The sequence below is a fragment of the Bombina bombina genome, unplaced genomic scaffold (assembly GCF_027579735.1).
Source record: "Bombina bombina isolate aBomBom1 unplaced genomic scaffold, aBomBom1.pri scaffold_733, whole genome shotgun sequence".
Lineage (NCBI taxonomy): Eukaryota > Metazoa > Chordata > Amphibia > Anura > Bombinatoridae > Bombina > Bombina bombina.
Window position 1 is genome coordinate 164,622 of NW_026512145.1, and position 24,209 is coordinate 188,830.

A 24,209-nucleotide genomic window follows, 5' to 3' on the forward strand; every position below is an offset into this window, starting at 1 on the left:
TCTAGTCAGCTTATTACAGCTATGATGCATCACTTAAGTGCTTCAACATTTGGGTATCATGTCCCTTTAAGTGCTAGGCAACACAAGGTCACCTTTCTCAAAGCATGCATGCGCTGCCTGCTCACATCCTCTATAACCAATGACATAGTTAGATATCACTTAATTCTAGTGATATTTCATAAATATTTGGGCACACATGTAGTTTCTTCTTGAATAACTATTTTAAGTAGATTGGTTAATTTTAATTAGCTGATAGGAACTGTCTGAGCAACATCTGTCAACCGCTACTGTAGCTTTAACTGAAAAAGAACACAATGTCTATGTGTAGTAGTGCCCATTTATGCCTGTGCTTGTAAAAATTCATGGAGGTCTTTCCCTTGGTCAATTTTCCACCATGGTGGGGTATAACACACATTTCTCAAGATTTGTCTCAATTTTTTTTGTGTTGAATCACAAAATGCATCACATCTTCCATATAGAATAAACCATTGTCATTTTCTTCAGAAGTAAAAAATAAGGGAATGATCCATATATTCAGTAACTGGTCAGAAAATATAGATCTTTGTTTAGAAACAGGTTGTATACCAGTCATGTGGTAGAAGAAACCTTTCATGAATATGAACTGTATAATTATAATCTATAACCTGTACGCCTCAGCTTTAATAAATCTAGCCCATAGTGCTACATAATACGTCAATACTGAGCAGTAATTCCAAAAGTCTTGCTCATATCTTTCATTACAGCTACCAATAACTTAAGGTATTTTTCTTAAAGGGACAGTCTACTCCAGAATGTAGATTGTTAAAAAGATAGATAATCCCTTTATTATCCGTTCCCTAGTTTTGCATAATCCCTTTATTATCCGTTCCCTAGTTTTGCATAACCAACACGGTTATATTAATATACTTTTATCCTCTATGATTACCATGTATCCAAGATAGATAATCCCTTTATTATCCGTTCCCTAGTTTTGCATAACCAACACGGTTATATTAATATACTTTTATCCTCTATGATTACCATGTATCCAAGTCTCTGCAGACTGCCCCCTTATCTCAGTTCTTTTGACACACTAGCATTTTAGCCAGTGCTGACTCCTAGGTAACTCCACAGGAGTGAGCACAATGTTATGTATATGGCACACATGTACTAGCATTGTCTATCTGTAAAAAACCGTCAAAATGCAGAGATTAAAGGCGGCCTTCAAGATATTAAAAATTAGCATATGAGCCTACCTAAGTTTAGCTTTCAACAAAGAATACCAAAGGAACAAAGCAAATTTGATGATAAAAGTAATTTGGAAAGTATGACTTGACTGTCCCTTTAAGTAAAACTGCACATGATTTAAGTTTCTTCCTGGTTTGTACTAATAACCATGCTTTAGAATACACAACATTAATTTAAAAAAAATATTTATTTATCAAAAAAGAATTAACAGACATTCTATAAAAAGTTGCACATCACACTCATATGAGAAGTTCAATATAAATACTGTAAACACATTCCACAGCAGCAAATACATGAAGATCACACAACACTGTTCTAGTGCTTACAATCTAGTATGATATTTACATTCATAATACAAACATCAGAATACATGAATATCTTCTAATAAATATACATATATACACATAGATACACACTCCTATATGCACTGTAGGGAGCTTGGTGCAAAAAAAAGGAGAGTTCCCAACGTAGGTGCCATCTAGATTTAAATATCTGGTATCAAACCGGTTTCCAACTCTTTCTGTTTCTGAAGCAAACCCTAAAAGTAAAAAATAAAAAGTGTGAAAAACAATGATAATAGAAAGAAACCAGGAAATAAAAGCAAAATTTCTTTCATGTAATTGGCAAGAGTCCATGAGCTAATGACGTATGGGATATACAATCCTACCAGGAGGGGCAAAGTTTCCCAAACCTCAAAATGCCTATAAATACACCCCTCACCACACCCACAATTCAGTTTTACAAACTTTGCCTCCCTATGGAGGTGGAGAAGTAAGTTTGTGCCATGGCATAGGCCTGATACTTCTTTTATCCCTTCTTCAAGGTTTAAAAAATTGTATCCTTTGCCAGCAGTTAGATTGGAGTTTTGGGAAAAGATCCTCAAAGTTGATGGGGCTATTTCTACGCTTGCCAAACTTACTACTATTCCTATGGAAGATAGTACTTCCTTTAAGGACCCTTTAGATATGAAACTTGAATCTTATCTAAGGAAAGCTTATTTATATTCTGGCTATCTTCTCAGGCCTGCCATTTCTATGGCTGATGTTGCAGCTGCATCAACTTTTTGGTTGGAAAGTTTAGCACAACAGGAAATGGATCCTGATTTGTCTAGCATTGTTCGCTTGCTTCAACATACTAATCATTTTATCTGTGATGCCATTTTTGATAGCATAAAAATTGATGTTAGATTTAGGTCTTTAGCTATTTTAGCTAGAAGAGCTTTGTGGCTCAAATATTGGAATGCTTACATGGTATCTAAGTCTAGATTACTATTCTCTTTCTTTCCAAGGTAATCATTTATTTGGTTCTCAGTTGGATTCGATTATTTCAACTGTCACTGGGGGGAAGGGAGTTTTTTTACCTCAGGATAAAAGACCTAAGGGTAAATCTAAAGCTTCTAATGGTTTTCGTTCCTTTCAACAAAATAAGGAACAGAAACCCAATCCTTCCCCCAAAGAATCTGGTTCCAATTGGAAACCTTCTTCGAGTTGGAATAAATCCAAGCCGTTTAAGAAACCAAAGCCAGCCCCCAAGTCTGTATGAAGGTGTGGCCCTCATTCCAGTTCAGCTGGTGGGGGGCAGATTAAGATTTTTCCAAAGCATTTGGCAGATTCTGTCCAAAATCAATGGATTCAGAGTATTGTCTCTCAAGGGTATCGAATAGGATTCAGAGTAAGACCTCCTGTGAGAAGATTTTTTCTCTCATGCATCCCAGCAAATCCAGTAAAGGCTCAGGCTTTTCTGAAGTGTGTTTCAGATCTGGAGCTTTCAGGGGTAATCATACTAGTTCCGTTTCAGTCCAGTTCTGGATCTGAAAAATTTGAATTGCTTTGTAAGAGTGCCAACTTTCAAAATGGTGACTATAAGGACTATTCTGCCTTTTGTTCAGCAAGGGCATTATATGTCCACGATAGACTTACAGGATGCATATCTTCATATTCCGATTCATCCAGATCACTATCGGTTTCTGAGATTCTCTTTTCTAGACCAGCATTACCAATTTGTCGCTCTTCCTTTTGGCCTATCGACAGCTCCAAGAATCTTTTCAAAGGTTCTTGGTGCCCTACTCTCTGTAATCAGAGAACGGGGTATTGCGGTGTTTCCTTATTTGGACAATATCTTGGTACTAGCTCAGTCTTCACATTCTGCCGAATCTCACACGAATCAACTAGTGTTGTTTCTTCAAAGACATGGTTGGAGAATCAATTTACCAAAAAGTTCCTTGATTCCTCAGACAAGGGTCACCTTTTTAGGTTTCCAGATAGATTCAGTGTCCATGACTCTGTCTCTAAACAGACAAGAGACGATTAAAATTGGTTTCAGCTTGTCGGAGCCTTCAGTCGAAATCATTCCCTTCAGTAGCTTTGTGCATGAAAGTTTTGGGTCTCATGACTGCAGCATCGGACGCAATCCCCTTTGCTCATTTTCATATGAGACCTCTCCAGCTTTGTATGCTGAATCAGTGGTGCAGGGATTATACAAATATATCACAATTAATATCCTTAAATCCCAATGTTCGACTCTGACTTGGTGGTTAGATCACCATTGTATAGTTCAAGGGGCTTCTTTTGTTCATCCAACCTGGACTGTGATCACAACAGATGCAAGTCTTTCAGGTTGGGGAGCTGTCTGGGGATTTCTGACAGCACAAGGGGTTTGGAAAACTCAAGAGGCGAGGTTACCAATCAATATTTTAGAACTCTGTGCTATTTTCAGGGCTCTTCAGGTTTGGCCTCTGTTGAAGAGAGAACTGCTCATTTGTTTTCAAACAGACAATATTACAACTGTGGCATATGTCAATCATCAGGGTGGGATTCACAGTCCCCTAGCTATAAAAGAAGTATCTCGGATACTTTCTTGGGCGGAATCCAGCTCCTGTCTAATTTCTGCGGTACATATCCCAAGTATAGACAATTGGGAAGTGGATTATCTCAGCTGTCAGACTTTACATCCGGGGGAGTGGTCGCTCCATCCAGATGTGTTTTCTCAGATTGTTCAGATGTGGGGTCTTCCAGAAATAGATCTGATGGCTTCACATCGAAACAAAAAACGCCCCAGGTACCTGTCCAGGTCCAGGGATCCTCAGACAGAGGCAATGGATGCGATAGCAGTTCCTTGGCATTACCAACCTGCTTATATCTTCCCGCCTCTAGTTCTTCTTCCAAGAGGGATTTCCAAGATCATCATGGAACAATCGTTTGTGTTTCTGGTAGCTCCAGCGTAGCCTCACAGGTTTTGGTATGCATATCTTGTCCGATGTCCAGTTGCCAACCTTGGCCACTCCCTTTAAGACCAGACCTTCTGTCTCAAGGCCCGTTTTTCCATCAGGATCTCAAATCATTAAATTTGAAGGTATGGAAAATGAACGCCTAGTGCTTAGTCATAGAGGTTTCTCTGACTCAGTGATTAATACTATGTTACAGGCTCGTAAATCTGTTTCTAGGAAGATATATTATCGAGTTTAGAAGACTTATATTTCATGGTGTTCTTCTCATAAATTCTCCTGACATTCTTTTAGAATTCCTAGAATTTTTCAGTTTCTTCAGGATGGTTTGGATAAAGGTTTGTCTGCAAGTTCCTTAAAGGGACAAATCTCTGCTCTTTCTGTTTTATTTCACAGAAAGATTGCTAAGCTTCCTGAAATTCACCGTTTTGCACAGGCTTTGGTCCGTATCAAGCCTGTCATTAAATCAATCTCTCCTCCTTGGAGTCTTAATTTGGTTTTGAAGGCTTTACAGGCTGTTCCTTTTGAGCCTATGCATTCTTTGGACATTAAACTACTTTCTTGGAAAGTGTTTTTCCTTTTGGCCATCTCTTCTGCTGGAAGAGTTTCCAAATTATCTGCTCTTTCTTGTGAATCTCCTTTTCTGATTTTACATCAGGATAAGGCAGCTTTGCGGACTTCATTTACATTTCTACCCAAGGTTGTGAATTCTACCAACATTAATAGATAAATTGTTGTTCCCTCTGTGTCCTAATCATAAAAATTCTTTGGAGAGATCCTTACATTCTTTGGATGTTGTAAGAGCTATGAAATATTATATGGAAGCTACTAAAGATTTCAGGAAGACTTCTAGCCTATTTGTTGTCTTTTCTGGTTCTAAGAAAGGTCAGACAGCTTCTGCCATTTCCTTGGCATCTTGGTTAAAGCTTTTGATTCATCAGGCTTATTTGGAGTTGGGTCAGGCCCCGCCTCAGAGAATCACAGCTCATTCTACTAGATCAGTCTCCACTTCGTGGGCTTTTAAAGGGACATGAAACCCACATTATTTCTTTTGTGATTTAGAAAGAGCATGTCATTTTAACCAATTTTTAATTTACTTCTATTATCTCATTTGCTTCATTCTCTTGATATCATTTGCTGAAAAGCATATCTAGATATGCTCAGTAGCTTCTGATTGGTTGCTGCACATAGAGGCCTTGTGTGATTGGCTCACACATGTGCATTGCTATTTCTTCAACAAAGGATATCTAAAGAACTGAGCAAATTAGATAATAGAAGTAAATTGGAAAGTTGATTCAAATTACATGCCCTATCTGAATCATGAAAGTTTAATTTTGACTAGACTGCCCCTTTAAGAATGAAGCTTCAGTTGATCAGATTTGCAAAGCAGCAACTTGGTCTTTTTTGCATACATTTACTAAATTCTACCGTTTTGATGTATTTGCTTCTTCAGAAGCAGTTTTTGGTAGAATAGTTCATCAGGCAGCTGCTTCAGTTTGATTCCTCTGCTTATGTTTACGTTTTTTCTTTTCAACTATGAGGGAAAAAAAGGAAATGTATGCTTACCTGATAAATTTATTTTTCGATACGATGAGTCCACGGATTTCATCCTTACTTGTGGGATATCGCCTCCTGGTCAGCAGGAGGAGGCAAAGAGCACCACAGCAGAGTTGTATAAATAGCTCCTCCCTTCCCTCCCAACCCAGTCATTCGACCAAAGTTAGGAAGAGAAAGGAAAAGCCAAGGTGCAGAGGTGTCTGAAGTTTAACAAAAAGTTAATAACCTATCTCAGTAGAACAGGGCGGGCTGTGGACTCGTATCGAAAAAGAAATAAATTTATCAGGTAATCATAAATTTCCTTTTCTTTTTCAAGATACGATGAGTCCACGGATTTCATCCTTACTTGTGGGATACAATACCAAAGCTATAGTACACGGATGAAACTTGAGGGACCAGACAGGGAACCTAAACGGAAGTCACCACTGCTTGAAGAACCTTTCTCCAAAAAACAGCCTCAGCTGAGGCAAAAGAATCAAATTTTGAAAAAGAGAAGTCCAAGTTGCAGCTTTGCAAATCTGTCCAACAGAAGCATCATCTTTTTAAAGCCCATGAGGAAACAAAGGCCATAGTGGAATGAGCCGTAAGACCTTTAGGAGGTTGAGGTCCAGCAGTCACATATGCAAAATGGAAGATACTTCAAAGAAGATGATTGACGAAAATCCTTAAAAGCTTGCAAGTAGAACTGCAAAGCACGGACTACATCCAAATTATGTAGCCGGCGCTCCTTCAGAAAAGAAGGATTAGGACACAAGGATGGAACAACAATTTCCTGATTAATGTTCTTGTCTGAAACAACCTTAGGAAGAAAACCAGGTTCGAATGCAAGACCACCTTATCAGCATTGAAAATAAGATAAGGGGAATTATATGGCAACGCTGAAGCTCTGATATTCTGCGAACAGAAGAAATAAAACTTTCCAAGATAAGAAACCTAATATCTATGGAATGCATAGGTTCAAACGGAACCCCTGTAAGCACTCTAAGACTAAATTTAAACTCCAAGGAGGAGCAATTGGACTAAATACAGTCCTGATTCTAGTCAGAGCCTAACAAAAAGATTGAACCTCTGGCACATCTGCCAGACGTTTGTGAAACAAAAAAGATAAAGCAGAAATCTTCTGATAATCCCTTCTCCAAGCCTTCTTGGAGAAAGGCAAAATCCTAGGAATCCGAACCCTACTCCATGAGTAGCCCCTGGATTCACACCAATAAAGATATTTACTCCATATCTTATGGTAAAATATCCTAGCAACAGGCTTACGTACAAATCCAAAAAATGGACGGCGCCACAAGTATTAGTAATAATGTGATAGCTAAGAGAGAAAACCCCAGCTAAACAAATACTCTTATATGAATAAGATATAGTAATGTATAGATATACAGAAATAACTATATATAGGGCTATTGGTCTATAAATGCACTGCTCATATAGTGAGAGAGTAAAAAATGCGAAGCCCAAAATTCAAATGACCCATTCAGAAAGAAAAATATATAACATAAGTAAAGTGCGAAAAATATAGGTAATCAAATGTCCGCAAATATAAAAAAGATAGTGTAATGTACTATCACTATGTGAATAAAAGGACTCTTGTACTTAATCCAAAATCCAGTCTAGGATTGCTGCTCCTTATATGCCCTGTGGTGTCTGTTCCCAGGCTTCAAAACATGATGTAGACAGGGTTAGTTCTCTAGGAGAGAAGTAAAAACAGAGCGCATCCACGATCTAAGTGTAGTGGTAAAAGTCACAGTTTATTCAGATATATATAAAATAACAATTGCACACTCACAAACGAGCCCTCAAACATATGAGGTATGTTGATACATTTAGCAGATACAAAGCTTCATACCCCTCATATTGCTCAGAATACAGCGTGTATAACAATCCCTTCTCCTAGGATTATGGGCGTACACGCTGCATTCTGAGCAATAGCCGGCTAACATTGCACAGATAATTACAGCGGTATTTTCACGATCTCCTTTATCACGCAAACATTTAGCTTAGCCCGAAGCGTGGTAGTACACCTTTTCTTCCCCTGCTAGAGCCATACACTTATATAGGCGTCAGCAACACAGTGGGATACTGGAAAAAGAGACTGCAGTATCGCTGGAGGGGTATGAAGCTTTGTATCTGCTAAATGTATCAACATACCTCATATGTTTGAGGGCTCGTTTGTAAGTGTGCAATTGTTATTTTATATATATCTGAATAAACTGTGACTTTAACCACTACACTTAGATCGTGGATGCGCTCTGTTTTTGCTTCTCTCCTAGAGAACTAACCCTGTCTACAACAGGCTTACGTGCCTGAATTAAAGTACCCATGACTGAATCAGAAAACCTTGCTGAGATAAAATCAAGCGGTCATACTCCAAGCTTTAGTCAGCTGCAGAGATACTAGAGACGGATGATGGAAGGAACCCTGATGAGAAGGCCTCTCCTCAATGGGAGATTCCACTGTGGCTGAGACAACATGCCTGCCAGATCGGTATACCAAATTAAAGAATTCGTTTCCATTCGTGAGTCTTTAGGAAGCATAGAACAATGCGGTATGGAATCTAGATTGCAGACAAAATGACGACTAGAATAGATATCCCATATAAGACACTGCCGCAATGCCCCGTGGTCTCAGAACTGCCAGCAAAGACCCCAGTACCTTTGGAATTTGAGTGCCGTGGCCAGACCGAAGGAAAAGGTCACGGCCGGAATTGTTTGCCCAGAAAGGCACAAACTCGGGAACTTGAGATGAACTCTGTTTACAGGAACAAAAAAGATCTGCTACTGTAGATCCACCTTCGACATAAATTGACCTCCTAGATCAATGGAAGAATGGTACGAATAGTCTCCATCCTGAAAGACGAAACTCTGAGAAACTTGTTTAGAGTGCCGAGGTCAAGAATAGGACCAAAGGTTCCCTCCTTTGTGGGGAATTCCAAACAGAAGTGAAGAAGAATCCTGCCCCTGTTCCTGTATCAGAACAGGCCAAGTACACCAATGGGGGAAAGGTCTCTTACACAATGTAAGAGCGCCTCTCTCTTTAACTGAACTCTCAACCTTCAGCTTCTTAAGGGCAGCAAAGTTTACCACTAGTTCATCTTGGGACACCATTTTAAGGCAAATTGGGTAGCCTGCAACTCATGGTTTAGGTGAGGTTATTTGTAACCCACCAGAGAAAGTGGACTCGCTGTGTGTAACACATAGCCACAGCTGGATTTGATCTTGCATAAAATCTGAAAGTAGAATCAGTCCACTGAGAATCCGTGAAACATTATTTTCCATTCTCCAGGGATTCTGAGCATCACAAATCCAAGGCTAACTAAAAGACTGACCCCTTGAAATTCCGATTTCTCAGATCGGGGACATTCTCTGTTTTTTTAAAAAAAAAAAAAAAAAAAAAAAAAGATAGCATCTCCAATAAGCCAGGTTAAGACAAGGCCTCCTTGCAAAGAAGCGTTTAAAAAATTCATCACTTAGAATCTAAAGTCCTTAACCAAAAGGCTCAGAGAGCTGAAACAGAAAAACCTGAAACCTACACTTCCAGTGTAAGAACTTCCAGGTAAGAATTTGAAAGAAAAGAACTTAGTCAGTTGGCAGCCTCAATCCCATCCTGGATTTTATACAGGAGAGTGTCTGACTTAAAAGTTATAGACAACGCATCAAAACAAAATGCCGCCTGCTAAAGACGGAGGAAAATACACAGTAGTATGCCACTGTAAACCTTGGTATACATCCCTTTCCCATGTGTATGAGAACCCTTGAGCTCTAACTAGTCTCAAACAAAGGACAGAAGTTTTCTTATTCTAGATAGGGACTACTAAATACACCCTAAGTAATGTGTTCCTTTACCTAAATCTGTTATGGAAAGCATCACTTCATTATAGGGAATACGTACTTTCCATTCCGTATAATTCACAGGACATATTAGGATAAATTACACCTGCGCTAAGGTGAAAATAATTCCTCTAGCAAGGTTAGTTTCCACATGGGAAAACCCTAGAATGCATGATATGCAAAGCAAGACTCCGGACGGAGTAAAAACGGGAGCCCCGGGCATAGCATCTGTGCCCAAACATTTTGTGAACACTATAGGATTGTGCATAAAGTGATCATTGTCGACATACTCCCAAACAGCAAACGCCATAAAAGGAGTTCAGAAAAAAGGAGTGTAATGTTTTAATAAAAAATTAACACAAAAACGAAAACGTTACTGTCACTTTAAATCCTCTTATTTCTGTCTCAGAAATCAGCCAAGTATCAAGTTAACCTTGCTGATAATAGACATTTCCCTATACATTAAAGACGTTGCCCTATACATTAAAGCAACCCTGTCTTGGATACACAGTCCCTATGCAAATTGCAAGGAACCGCATGTGGGATTATTAATTTAAGTACAAAGCTGCATTTTATATAACAAACAGCTGAAATGTATCAAAAAAAGGAACACCACAAACAACGATACTGTCTCTTTAAATACAAAAAGAACAGTATTTTTATGCACCTCTGCTCCATTCAAATTCATAATGGATAAAGCAACACATAGACCTCTGAAACACCCTAAACCATATTATCAAATAAAAACACTACTGTAACTTTAAATGTGTAGAGATACCTCACATTTGTACTACTGACAGTAGATAGGGCCACAGATGGCGTAGGGTCTCTTATAACACCTATTGTTTAATAAAGACCGGGTGGTACTGTGCCTATAAATATTAAACCATGTTTTATCGTTACAACATGAATGCAATAGTTGTGTCAGTTAACGTAAGACTGACCAACAAACAGCAGGCAACGCACCACTCAAACTTTTATTCAAATGTGTCTTAACATGAATAGACACTTCCCAGAGAGCCCATGGGAATCATAAAATTTGCCGAAACTAAACCAAAAAACAGAATTTATGCTTACCTGATAAATTACTTTCTCTTGTGATGTATCGAGTCCACGGATTCATCCTTTACTGGTGGGATATTCTCCTTCCCAACAGGAAGTGGCAAAGAGAGCACACAGCAGAGCTGTCCATATAGCTCCCCCTCCAGCTCCACCCCCCAGTCATTCGACTGAAGGTTAGGAAGAAAAAGGAGAAACCATAGGGTGCAGTGGTGACTGTAGTTTAAACAAAAAAGCTACCTGACTTAATAGCCAGGGCGGGCTGTGGACTCGATACATCACAAGAGAAAGTAATTTATCAGGTAAGCATAAATTCTGTTTTCTCTTGTAAGATGTATCGAGTCCACGGATTCATCCTTTACTTGTGGGATACCAATACCAAAGCTTTAGGACACGGATGAAGGGAGGGAACAAGACAGGTACCCTAAACGTAAGGCACCACTGCTTGTAAAACCCTTTCTCCCAAAAATAGCCTCCAAAGAAGCAAAAGTATCGAATTTGTAAAATTTAGAAAAAGTATGCAGCGAAGACCAAGTCGCTGCCTTACAAATCTGTTCAACAGAAGCCTCATTTTTAAAAGCCCATGTGGAAGCCACTGCTCTGGTAGAATGAGAAGTAATTGTTTCGGGAGGATGCTGGCCAGCAGTCTCATAGGCCAAACGGATGATGCTTTTTAGCCAAAAAGAAAGAGAGGTAGCAGTCGCCTTCTGACCTCTCCTCTTACCAGAATAGATAACAAACAATGAAGGTGTTTGTCTGGAATCCTTAGTTGCTTGTAAATAGAACTTTAAAGCACGAACCACATCAAGATTGTGTAACAGACGTTCCTTCTTCGAAGAAGGATTAGGACACAGAGAAGGAACAACAATTTCCTGGTTAATATTCTTATTAGACACAACCTTGGGAAGAAAACCGGGTTTGGTACGCAAAAATACCTTATCTGCATGGAAAATCAGGTAAGGTGAGTCACATTGTAAAGCAGATAACTCTGAAACTCTTCGAGCAGAAGAGATAGCTACCAAAAACAAAAAACTTTCCAAGATAAAAGCTTAATATCTATGGAATGTAAAGGTTCAAACGGAACCCCTTGCAGAACTGAAAGAACTAAATTCAGACTCCATGGTGGAGCCACAGGTCTATAAACAGGCTTGATTCTGACTAAAGTCTGACTAAACGCTTGAACGTCTGGTACCTCTGCCAGACGTTTGAGTAAAAGAATAGACAAAGCAGATATCTGTCCTTTTAAGGAACTAGCTGATAATCCTTTCTCCAATCCTTCTTGGAGAAAGGACAATATCCTGGGAATCCTAATCTTACTCCATGAGTAACCCTTGGATTCACACCAAAAAAGATATTTTCGTCAAATCTTATGGTAGATTTTCCTGGTGACAGGCTTTCTAGCCTGAATCAGGGTATCAATAACCGACTCAGAGAAACCACGCTTTGATAGAATTAGGCGTTCAATCTCCAAGCAGTCAGACGCAGAGAAATTAGATTTGGATGCTTGAAAGGACCTTGTATTAGAAGGTCCTGCCTCATTGGTAGTGCCCATGGTGGAACAGATGACATGTCCACTAGGTCTGCATACCAGGTCCTGCGTGGCCACGCAGGCGCTATCAGAATCACCAAAGCCCTCTCCTGCTTGATTCTGGCAACCAGATGAGGGAGGAGAGGAAACGGTGGAAAAACATAGGCCAGATAGAAGGACCAAGGCGCTGCTAGAGCATCTATCAGCACCGCCTGGGGATCCCGGGACCTGGACCCGTAAAGAGGAAGTTTGGTGTTCTGACGTGACGCCATCAGATCCAATTCTGGAGTGCCCCATAGCTGAGTCAGCTGGGCAAATACCTCCGGGTGGAGTTCCCACTCCCCCGGGTGAATAGTCTGACGACTTAGAAAATCCGCCTCCGAGTTGTCTACTCCTGGGATGTGAATTGCTGAGAGATGGCAGGAGTGATCCTCCGCCCACCTGATTATTTTGGTTACTTCCGTCATTGCTAGGGAACTCCTTGTTCCTGCTTGATGATTGACGTAAGCTACAGTCGTGATGTTGTCCGACTGAAATCTGAAGAATTTGGCCGCGGCTAGCTGAGGCCATGCCTGAAGCGCGTTGAATATCGCCCTCAGTTCCAGAATGTTTATAGGGAGAAGAGCTTCTTCCCGAGACCATAAGCCCTGAGCTTTCAGGGAGTCCCAGACTGCACCCCAGCCCAACAGACTGGCGTCGGTCGTTACAATGATCCACTCTGGTCTGCGGAAACACATTCCCTGAGACAGGTGATCCTGAGACAACCACCAGAGAAGAGAATCTCTGGTCCCCTGGTCCAGCTGTATTTGAGGAGACAAATCTGCATAATCCCCATTCCACTGTTTGAGCATGCATAGTTGCAGTGGTCTGAGGTGTATCCGTGCAAAAGGGACTATGTCCATTGCCGCTACCATTAATCCGATTGTCTCCATGCACTGAGCTACAGATGGCCGAGGAATGGAATGAAGGGCTCGGCAAGTGGTTAAGAGTTTTAACTTTCTGACCTCCGTCAGAAATATTTTCATTTCTACCGAGTCTATCAGAGTTCCTAGGAAGGAAACTCTTGTGAGGGGGGAGAGAGAGAACTCCTTTTGATGTTCACCTTCCACCCGTGAGACCTCAGAAAGGCCAATACAATTTCCGTGTGAGACTTGGCTCTTTGGAAAGTCGACGCCTGAATTAAGATGTCGTCTAGATAAGGCGCCACTGGTATGCCCCGCGGTCTTCGCACCGCCAGGAGGGACCCTAGCACCTTTGTGAAAATTCTGGGAGCAGTGGCCAACCCGAAAGGAAGAGCCACAAACTGGTAATGCTTGTCCAGAAAGGCGAACCTGAGAAACTGGTGATGATCTTTGTGGATAGGAATGTGCAGATACGCATCCTTTAAATCCACGGTGGTCATATATTGACCCTCCTGGATCATTGGTAAGATTGTCCGAATAGTCTCCATCTTGAATGATGGGACTCTGAGGAATTTGTTTATAATTTTGAGATTCAGGATTGGTCTGAAAGTTCCTTCTTTCTTGGGAACCACAAACAGGTTTGAGTAAAAACCCAGCCCTTGTTCCGCAAATGGAACTGGGTGGATCACTCCCATTGTATGTAGGTCTTCTACACAGCGTAAGAACGCCTCTTTCTTTGTCATGTCTGTAGACAGACGAGAAATGTGGAACCTTCCCCTTGGAGGGGAGTCCTTCAATTCTAGAAGATATCCCTGGGATACAATCTCTAAGGCCCAGGGATCGAGTACATCTCTTACCCAGGCCTGAGCGAAGAGAGAGAGTCTGCCCCCTACTAGATCCTGTCCCGGACCTGGGGCTACCCCTTCATGCTGTCTTGGAAGCAGATGCAGGCTTCTTGGCCTGTTTACCCTTGTTCCAGCCCTGGTAAGGTTTCCAGGCTGACCTGGGTTGTGAAGCGTTACCCTCTTGCTTTGCAGCAGGGGAGGATGAAGCGAGACCGCTCCTGAAATTCCGAAAGGAACGAAAATTATTTTGTTTGTTCTTTGTCTTGAAGGACTTGTCCTGAGGGAGAGCATGGCCTTTTCCCCCAGTGATTTCTGAAATAATCTCTTTCAATTCAGGCCCGAAGAGGGTCTTTCCTTTGAAAGGGATGTTCAAGAGTTTGGATTTTGACGACACATCGGCCGACCAGGACTTTAGCCATAGCGCCCTGCGCGCTAAAATGGCGAAACCTGAATTTTTTGCCGCTAACTTAGCTAGTTGGAAAGCGGCATCTGTGATAAAAGAATTAGCTAGCTTAAGAGCCTTAATTCTGTCCATAATGTCCTCATATGAGGTCTCCGTCTGGAGCGCATCTTCCAGCACCTCGAGCCAGAAAGCAGCTGCAGTAGTTACAGGAACAATGCACGCAATAGGTTGGAGAAGAAAACCTTGTTGAACAAAAATTGTCTTAAGTAAACCCTCTAATTTTTTATCCATAGGGTCTTTGAAAGCACAACTGTCCTCAATTGGTATGGTTGTGCGTTTAGCAAGTGAAGAAATAGCCCCCTCCACCTTAGGGACCGTCTGCCACGAGTCCCGCATGGGGTCAGATATGGGGAACATTTTCTTAAAAACAGGAGGGGGAACAAAGGGAATACCTGGTCTATCCCACTCCCTAGTAACGATATCTGCAATCCTCTTAGGGACCGGAAACACATCAGTGTAAACAGGCACTTCCAAGTACTTGTCCATTTTACACAATTTCTCTGGAACCACCATAGGGTCGCAGTCATCCAGAGTAACTAATACCTCCCTGAGCAATAAGCGGAGGTGTTCTACTTTAAATTTAAAAGCCAATATATCTGAATCTGTCTGAGGAGAAACCTTTCCTGAATCAGAAATTTCTCCCTCAGACAACACATCCCTCGCCCCAACTTCAGAGCGTTGTGAGTGTATATCGGATACGGCTACTAAAGCGCCAGAATGCTCATTATCTGTTCTTAAAACAGAGCTATCACGCTTTGCAGGTAACACGGGCAGTTTAGATAAGAACTCTGAGAGGGTATTATTCATAACTGCCGCCAAGTCTTGCAAGGTAAAAGAGATAGACGCACTAGAGGTGCTAGGCGTCGTTTGAGCGGGCGTAACTGGTTGTGACACTTGGGGAGAGGTTGACGGGCTAACCTCGTTACCTTCTGTCTGAGAATCATCTTGGGCCACATTTTTAAGTGTAACAATATGTTCTTTAAAATGTATAGACATATCAGTACAAGTGGGACACATTCTTAGAGAGGGTTCCACCATGGCTTCTAAACACATTGAACAAGAATTTTCCTTGGTGTCAGACATGTTTAACAGACTAGTAGTAAAACAAGCAGGCTTGGAAATCACTTTAATCAAGTAAAAACACACTTTGAAAAAAACGTTACTGTGCCTTTAAGAGATAAAAAAGGCACACAATTTTGCAAAACAGTGAAAAAATGCAGCAAACTTTTTGAAATTTTTACAGTATGTACCTAAAGCATTAGTAAGATTGCACCACTAGCAATAAAAACGATTAACCCCTTAATGCCCAAACCAGATCGACAATAAGCCAAAAAAACGGTTAAAAAACGTTCAGCACCTTACATTTGTGGGGAAAAAGCTTCTTATAGGCCCTCAAACTGCAGCAGGACCCTCCATGCGAAACAGCCTGAACTTCTAGTCAAATATAACTGCGCAACAGAGGCGCAAAATTAGGCCCCTCCCACCTCACTACGGTGCTTGTGAGGCCTCAAGAAACACTCCGAAGTGTTTTAATATTAGCCATGTGTGTAACAACCACTGAAAGAAACCCAAAGGAACCTTCAAAGTGTCTCAAAAAAACGATATTTTCAATAAAAAAACGTTTGCCTTGAAAGTAGTGTCAACCAGCATAAACTAGCCCTGTTATGTAAGCTTGAAATTCCATACTTAGTCTCTGAATACAGCTTACCCTTCCCTCATGGGGATATCATCAGTCTTCTCTAGCATTATCACAGTCTTGTCTAGAAGAAAAAAGACTGAACATACCTTATTGCAGCCTAACCTGCAAACCGTTCCCCCCAACTGAAGTTTTCTTGCACTCCTCAGTCCTGTGTGGGAACAGCAGTGGATTTTAGTTACAACATGCTAAAATCATCTTCCTCCCTGCAGAAATCTTCATCTCCTTTCTGCTAGAGAGTAAATAGTACACACCGGTACCATTTAAAATAACAAAATCTTGCTTGTTGAAAATAAAAATTACAATTTTCTACCACATTCACTTTACCCTTCCAATTGCTTAGAGCCGGCAAAGAGAATGACTGGGGGGTGGAGCTAGAGGGGGAGCTATATGGACAGCTCTGCTGTGTGCTCTCTTTGCCACTTCCTGGAGAATATTCCACAAGTAAAGGATGAATCCGTGGACTCGATACATCTTGCAAGAGAAAAAGGGCGCGCAACTGTCTTCAGAGAGACTTAGTGTAGCCTAGCTCCGCCCATCGTGGGCGTATCAGGTCGGAACTCCCGAGCGGCAAAATTAGGACAAAAAATGAAGCCGTCGGCATAGCATTACCCTCCATAGCTCCGCCCCTCGTGGGCGTATCAAATAGTAACTCTCGGGCGGTTAAACATAAAGATGGAGCAGTTGGCATAGCATTACCCTCCATAGTTCCATCCCTCGTGGGCGTATCAAATAGTAAGTCCCGGGCGGCTAAACATAAAGATGGAGCCGTCGGACATAAAGTCACCACCATAGTTACTGAAGTAAATACAGTAATCGGGTACAAACAGTTATCGGGAGTGGAGAGTAAACACGACCCAAATTCAAGGAATAATGATTGCCCCACTGCCTGAGTCTCTTACTGTTTTTTGTCAGAAAAACAAAAGCTAGCTGTCTCTCGGTCTGCCTGTTTGTATGACACAGTTGCCGGGAGTAAAATAACACTGCTTGCTCTTCAGTGTATGTAAATCCCATCACAATAAGAGCCCATCCTTGTCTCAGCCCTTGACATGTGAGAATGTATGTAATGTAGTGCTCACTTTCTTCTGAGATACTGTGTCCCCAGAAATAATAAAGTTAGCACTTACCTTGAACGCTGTATGACAGCATGGCAGTCCAGCAGGTTTTCAGAGGTTCTCTCCCTCCCATGGCCCTGTGGACTAAGATCAGCCGGAGTTAAAAGTGCTTAGGCTATCTGGATTAGGGCAGCAAATATGTATAGGAGGCGCAGTGATAATTATGTCCCACCAGTTCCTATTGCTTTAAAGCCACCAAATGCTCTACTGTAGAGACTGAAAAAGGTCTAGGCTACACCCTAGAACAAAGTAGCACTCTCTGGCACTACTTTAAAAATAATAAACTCTTGATTAGAGAATCTAAACTAACACCTCACTTTACCTCTTCCTATCACTAACACAGGCAAAGATAATGACTGGTTGGGAGGGAAGGGAGGAGCTATTTATACAGCTCTGCTGTGGTGCTGTTTGCCTCCTCCTGCTGACCAGGAGGCGATATCCCACAAGTAAGGATGAAATCCGTGGACTCATCGTATCTTGAAAAAGAAACTTTTTGGTTGTCGATTAATTTTTTCAGCAGAAAATTGCTTTTTTTATCCCTCCCTCTCTAGTGACTCTTCTGTGTAGTTCCACATCTTGGGTATTACTATCCCATACGTCACTAGCTCATGGACTCTTGCCAATTACATGAAAGAAAACATAATTTATGTAAGAATTTACCTGATAAATTAATTTCTTTCATATTGGCAAGAGTCCATGAGACCCACCTTTTTATGGTGGTTATGAGTTTTTGTATAAAGGACAATTTTATTTCCAGTTCCTTTCTTGATGCTTTTTACTATTTTCTTTATCACCCCACTACTTGGCTATCCGTTAAACTGAATTGCGGGTGTGGTGAGGGGTGTATTTATAGGCATTTTGAGGTTTGGGAAACTTTGCCCCTCCTGGTAGGATTGTATTTCCCATACATAACTAGCTCATGGACTCTTGCCAACATGAAATAAATGAATTTATCAGGTAAGTTCTTACATAAATTAATAATTATGTTATTAAACATATTTTAAAAAAAATCAATAAAAAAAAAATCAATGCCACTAAATGTGACCTTAGAGGGTAATGGGTGTCGCAGGTTGGCTATAAAAACATAAAGGGCCTATAGCGGGGTCAGCAAACTTGGGCCCTCAGATGTTTTACAATGGTGATAAAAATTGATCATGCTCATATTCAAGCTTGTGTCTTCGCTCTTACATCAGAAATTATGTCATTAAATTGCCCACTCAATGAAGTAGAATTGCATAATTAGCAAGTACATAATAAAAACACAATGATTTAACACCTACTCTGAATTTCAAATAAGCAGTCTATTTTTTTTTCCCTGACAAATTTATTTTTTCTCCCATTTACCAGCCCCATGTGTCATGTGACAGACATCAACCAATCACAGATTAGTATATGAATACCCTGTGAGCTTGCCCCCCCCCCCCCCAAAAAAAAAAAGTGAATATAAAAAAGACTGTGCAAAATTTGATAATGGAAGTAAATTGGAAAGCGTCTTAAAATGGCTGCTCTATCTGAATCATAAAAGTTTATTTTGACTTGAGTGTCCCTTTAACACTGAGACAGCCCCCATGAAGAAGGTTTGAGTAGTTGGGACTAGAGAGCCCTTTGGTACATTTATGCACAAGCCTTGTCTATGTAACAGAGATAGTACGGCATCTGTGTGTAGGAACCTGCACCAGAATATTGTCCAGCTAAAGAGCCACTGAAATGCCCTGCATATAAAAAACCCTAAAAACATGGCCTACAAAGACTTTTAGCTGCTCACTCAACATATTAAGAAGAACACCTTATATAGCAATTCCCAGTTAAAGAATCTCTATCTGGCATATGCTAAAGGGGAAATACCAATACTTGTAAGGATATAGCTAGTGCCGTAACGGCAAGATAATAACTATGCCATTGTAATAACTAATAAGTAAGCAGCTGGGTGCTTTTAACATCTTACAATTCCCACAGTAACGGACAATACAACACTGTACTAAATTATGTGATTGAATGTAAAGTAAATATATCTTGTTATGGTCTATGCTGTTTTCATAAGTCATATGAATAATAAACACAATGAATGGGGATATATTTAAAAGGGTTGCGCAGATGCTATTTACGGTTATAAAAAAAAATAAAGTTATTTGTATATTTGTCTCAGCCTGATGGTATAAATCTATATATACAGTTGTAGTAGTTTCTGTTGTCATTATGAATTAAAGAGTGTAAACACAGTTGATTTATAATAAATGGCTTCAGCCAAACAGTAACGGTGAGTGAAAGAAATGTTTATGTGTTATTATTCATATTCCCTGAAAAATAGCCAAGAAATCAAATTCTGCCAGGGTATGTACTTCTGAGCACAACTGTACCTACTGTGGCAACAATACACTCTTGTGATCAGGAGAACTCACCCAATAATGGTGTGTGCTGAGCAAATTACAGCTATTACTATAAAATTCCTGTCTTGTGTCAGCTCTATTTTTCACATTTGTGGTGAGAATTGTTATTGTTTTCCTCTAGCTCTGCTGAATTCCATGTCCTTTAACAAAGGGATGAATACTTTCTTCCTATAATTTCTGAGAAATAGATGCTGAAAAGTGAATCTTGTAGGTTCTACAGTCTTTGGCCTTAATGGATGAACTGTAGAAATGGATGTTATAGCTTTACAGGAAAAAAAAACAGACCAGTCACATATGGCATCTGAAGCACTTTACTACAGTGGTGAAGGATAATATTGTCTATAAGAGAAAAATGTTCTATTATTTTGGCCTCTGTGTCCATTGAAATATGTAAAAGAGGTCTCCGATTTAGCTTCCAAAAACATAAATTATGCTTACCTGATAATTTAATTTCCATCTGTGGGAGGAGAGTCTACTGCTTCATTCATTACTTGAGGGAATTAAGAACCTGGCCACCAGGAGGAGGCAAAGACACCCCAGCCAAAGGCTTAAATGCCTCCCCCACTCCCCTCATCCCCCAGTCATTCTGCCAAGGGAACAAGGAACAGTAGGAGAAATATCAGGGTATAAATGGTGCCAGAAGATTATTAATAAATTTAGGTCCGCCCCCAGGAGAAACGGGCAGGTGCAGTGGAATCTCCTCCCACATATGGAAATGAAATTATCAGGTAAGCATAATTTATGTTTTCCATCTTAATGGGAGGAGAGTCCACTGCTTCATTCATTACTTATATACCTCAGAGTGCTGGGGATTACAAGTATGATGGAGTACACACCAACACTATGTGAATATTCGCATAGTGTTAGTTTGTACTCCATCATACATATATACCTCAGAGTGCTGGGGATTACAAGTATGATGGAGTACACACCAACACTATGTGAATATTCGCATAGTGTTAGTGTGTACTCCATCATACATATATACCTCAGAGTGCTGGGGACTACATGTTGCCGGACTTACTTTGACTTGGGAGGCGGTGGGTGAGGCTTCACTACCTTTTCCCCTTACAGCACCGGACCGGACCGAATGTGCAGGTTTCGGGTCCCCTAGAGGAAATTTTTACTGAAGGACAGGGCAGCGGAAGTGACGTGTGACGTCAGAAGACACACAGAGGAGTGAGGAGGACTCTCGGAGTGCTTACCACTACTTGTTGATGGATTTCATTCATTACTTGTAGGAACAAATACCCAAGCTCTAGAGGACACTGAATGGAAAAAACGGGAGGGTAAAAGGAGGCAGACTCTATAATGAGGGCACCACAGAACCTTCCTTCCAAAAGCTGCTTCCGCCGAAGCAAAAGCATAAAATTTATAAAATTTTGCAAAAGTATGTAAGGAAGACCAAGTAGCCGCCTTACAAATCTGTTCCATAGAAGCCTCATTCTTAAAGGCCCAAGAAGAGGCCATAGCTCTAGTCGAGTGAGCCGTAATCCTCTAAGGAGGCTTGTGTCCTGCTGTCTCATATGCCAGACGGATCAAACTCCTTAACCAAAAAGATAGAAAAGTGTCAGAGGCCCTTTGTCCCCTGCACTTCCCTGAATACACAACAAATCAGGCCACAAAGTCAGACTTTGAGAGTTCAGTCAGACTTTGTCCTTAAGATAAAACTTCCACGTCTGAAACCACGTCCAGATAATTAAGTAACCTCTCCTTTGAAGAAGAAGAAGGGCTAGGACACAAAGGAGGAACTACTATTTCCTGATTGATGTTACAACTCAACACCACCTTGGGAAGGAATCTTAATCCAGTGTGAAGAACAGCTGTATCGGCATGAAAAAACCATGTAGGAAGGCTCACATTGCAAGGCCGCCAACTCAGAGACTCTGCGCACCGATGCAATAGCCAGTAATAATAGGACTTTCATGAAGAACCTTAATGTCAAGTGCATGCATAAGCTCAAACGGAGCCCTCTGCAAGACCTTAAGAACCAAGTTTAAGCTCCAAGGAGGAGCCAGATTCCTAAAAACAGGCCTGATACTAACCAGAGCCTGAACAAAGGACTAAATGTCAGGAAGCTTCACAAGTTTTTTATGCAACAGTACAGATAAAGCCGAGATCTGTCCCCTTAGGAACTAGCGGCAAGACCCTTATCCAGACCGTCCTGGAAAAAGGCCAAAATCCTGGATACCCTGACCTTATGCCAGGGATATCCTCGTTCCTCACATCAGGACAAGTAGGTCCTCCACACCTTGTGAACGAGTGTCAATCACTTTTTCCGAAAATCCTCTCTTGGCTAAGTCATTCAATCTCCATGCAGTCAGCCTCAGAGAATCTAGATTTTGATGCAGAAAGGGACCTTGAACCAGCAGATCCCTGCAACAAGGTAACTTCCACGGCAGAGATGACGACATCGACAACCAGATCCGCAAACCACATCCTTCACGGCCAAGATGGAGCAATCAGAATAGACTAAGCTTGCTCCTGCTTGATGCGGGCCACTAACCGAGGTAGAAGAGGTAACTGTGGAAATATGTAAATTAGGTTGAAGTCCCAGGGACGCACGCTTATTCCATTACAATATTATATACAACAGATCATAATAAAATATACCTTTAAAATTAACCTTACTCAGAATGAATCGCATTAAAATACCACAATAAAATACCAGAATCTTCTGTTATTAGCCAATAACTCTAGTTCAATGTCCAATATGGATTACCAACTTACTATGTTTAATTAATAACTACCAGGGATTTAATCACAATAACCAGTTTATGTACAGTTCTGAAAGAGTTCACTATAATAACGGACTTATAAATCTGGAGTGCAAAACCCTGTCTAGCAAATAAATTATTTAGCGCTGAATATGACTGGTTCAAATTTACACAGGGCTATGGATATAACTTAAAATATAAAATATGCTCTTTAAATTACTAGCTGCAACTTAACTTTAGCCTTAGAATACCTTTGTTTAATTAAATATATAGAACAGTCATACGTCACCACATGAACCAATTGCGTATCTCAGTTTTCTCCGATAAGTCCAATTTCACATCATAAAAACATAATTTATGCTTACCTGATAAATTTATTTCTCTTGTAGTGTATCCAGTTCACGGATCATCCATTACTTATGGGATATTCTCCTTCCCAACAGGAAGTTGCAAGAGGATCACCCACAGCAGAGCTGCTATATAGCTCCTCCCCTAACTGTCATATCCAGTCATTCGACCGAAAACAAACAGAGAAAGGAGAAACCATAGGGTGCAGTGGTGACTGTAGTTTAATTAAAATTTAGACCTGCCTTAAAAGGACAGGGCGGGCCGTGGACTGGATACACTACAAGAGAAATAAATTTATCAGGTAAGCATAAATTGTTTTCTCTTGTTAAGTGTATCCAGTCCACGGATCATCCATTACTTATGGGATACCAATACCAAAGCTAAAGTACACGGATGATGGGAGGGACAAGGCAGGATTAAGCGGAAGGAACCACTGCCTGAAGAACCTTTCTCCCAAAAACAGCCTCCGAAGAAGCAAAAGTATCAAATTTGTAAAATTTGGAAAAAGTGTGAAGCGAAGACCAAGTCGCGGCCTTGCAAATCTGTTCAACAGAGGCCTCATTTTTAAAGGCCCAGGTGGAAGCCACAGCTCTAGTAGAATGAGCTGTAATCCTTTCAGCGGGCTGCTGTCCAGCAGTCTCATAGGCTAGGCGTATTATGCTCCGAAGCCAAAAAGAAAGAGAGGTTGCGAAGCTTTTTGACCTCTCCTCTGTCCAGAGTAAACGTCAAACAGGGTAGATGTTTGACGAAAATCTTTAGTAGCTTGTAAGTAAAACTTCAAGGCACGGACTACGTCCAGATTATGTAAAAGACGTTCCTTCTTTGAAGAAGGATTAGGACACAATGATGGAAACAACAATCTCTTGATTGATATTCTTGTTAGAAACCACCTTAGGTAAAAACCCAGGTTTGGTACGCAGGACTACCTTATCTGCATGAAAAAATCAGATAAGGAGAATCACATTGTAAGGCACATAGCTCAGGGACTCTCCGAGCCGAGGAAATAGCCATCAAAGCAGAACTTTCCAAGATAAAAGTTTAATATCAATGGAATGAAGGGGTTCCAACGGAACTCCTTGAAGAACTTTAAGAACCAAGTTTAAGCTCCACGGGGGAGCAAAAGGTTTAAACACAGGCTTAATTCTAACCAAAACCTGGCAAAGTGCCTGGACGTCTGGAACCTCTGCCAGACGCTTGTGCAAAAGAATAGACAGAGCAGAAATCTGTCCCTTTAAGGAACTAGTTGATAATCCTTTGTCCAAGCCCTCTTGGAGAAAAGACAATATTCTAGGAATCCTAACCTTACTCCATG

The 24,209-nt window shown here is 40.8% G+C and overlaps 1 long non-coding RNA gene across 1 annotated transcript in view; it reads right to left on the bottom strand.

The window, feature by feature from the left end:
* Positions 1–1,395: 1,395 nt before the first annotated feature.
* The window catches only part of LOC128644144 (uncharacterized), a 33,425-nt gene continuing 10,611 nt past the window's right edge, over positions 1,396–24,209 (bottom strand). Inside the window, exon 2 of the long non-coding RNA XR_008399931.1 lies at positions 1,396–1,765. This is a non-coding gene — a long non-coding RNA (uncharacterized LOC128644144). The remainder of the gene's footprint in view (positions 1,766–24,209) is intronic.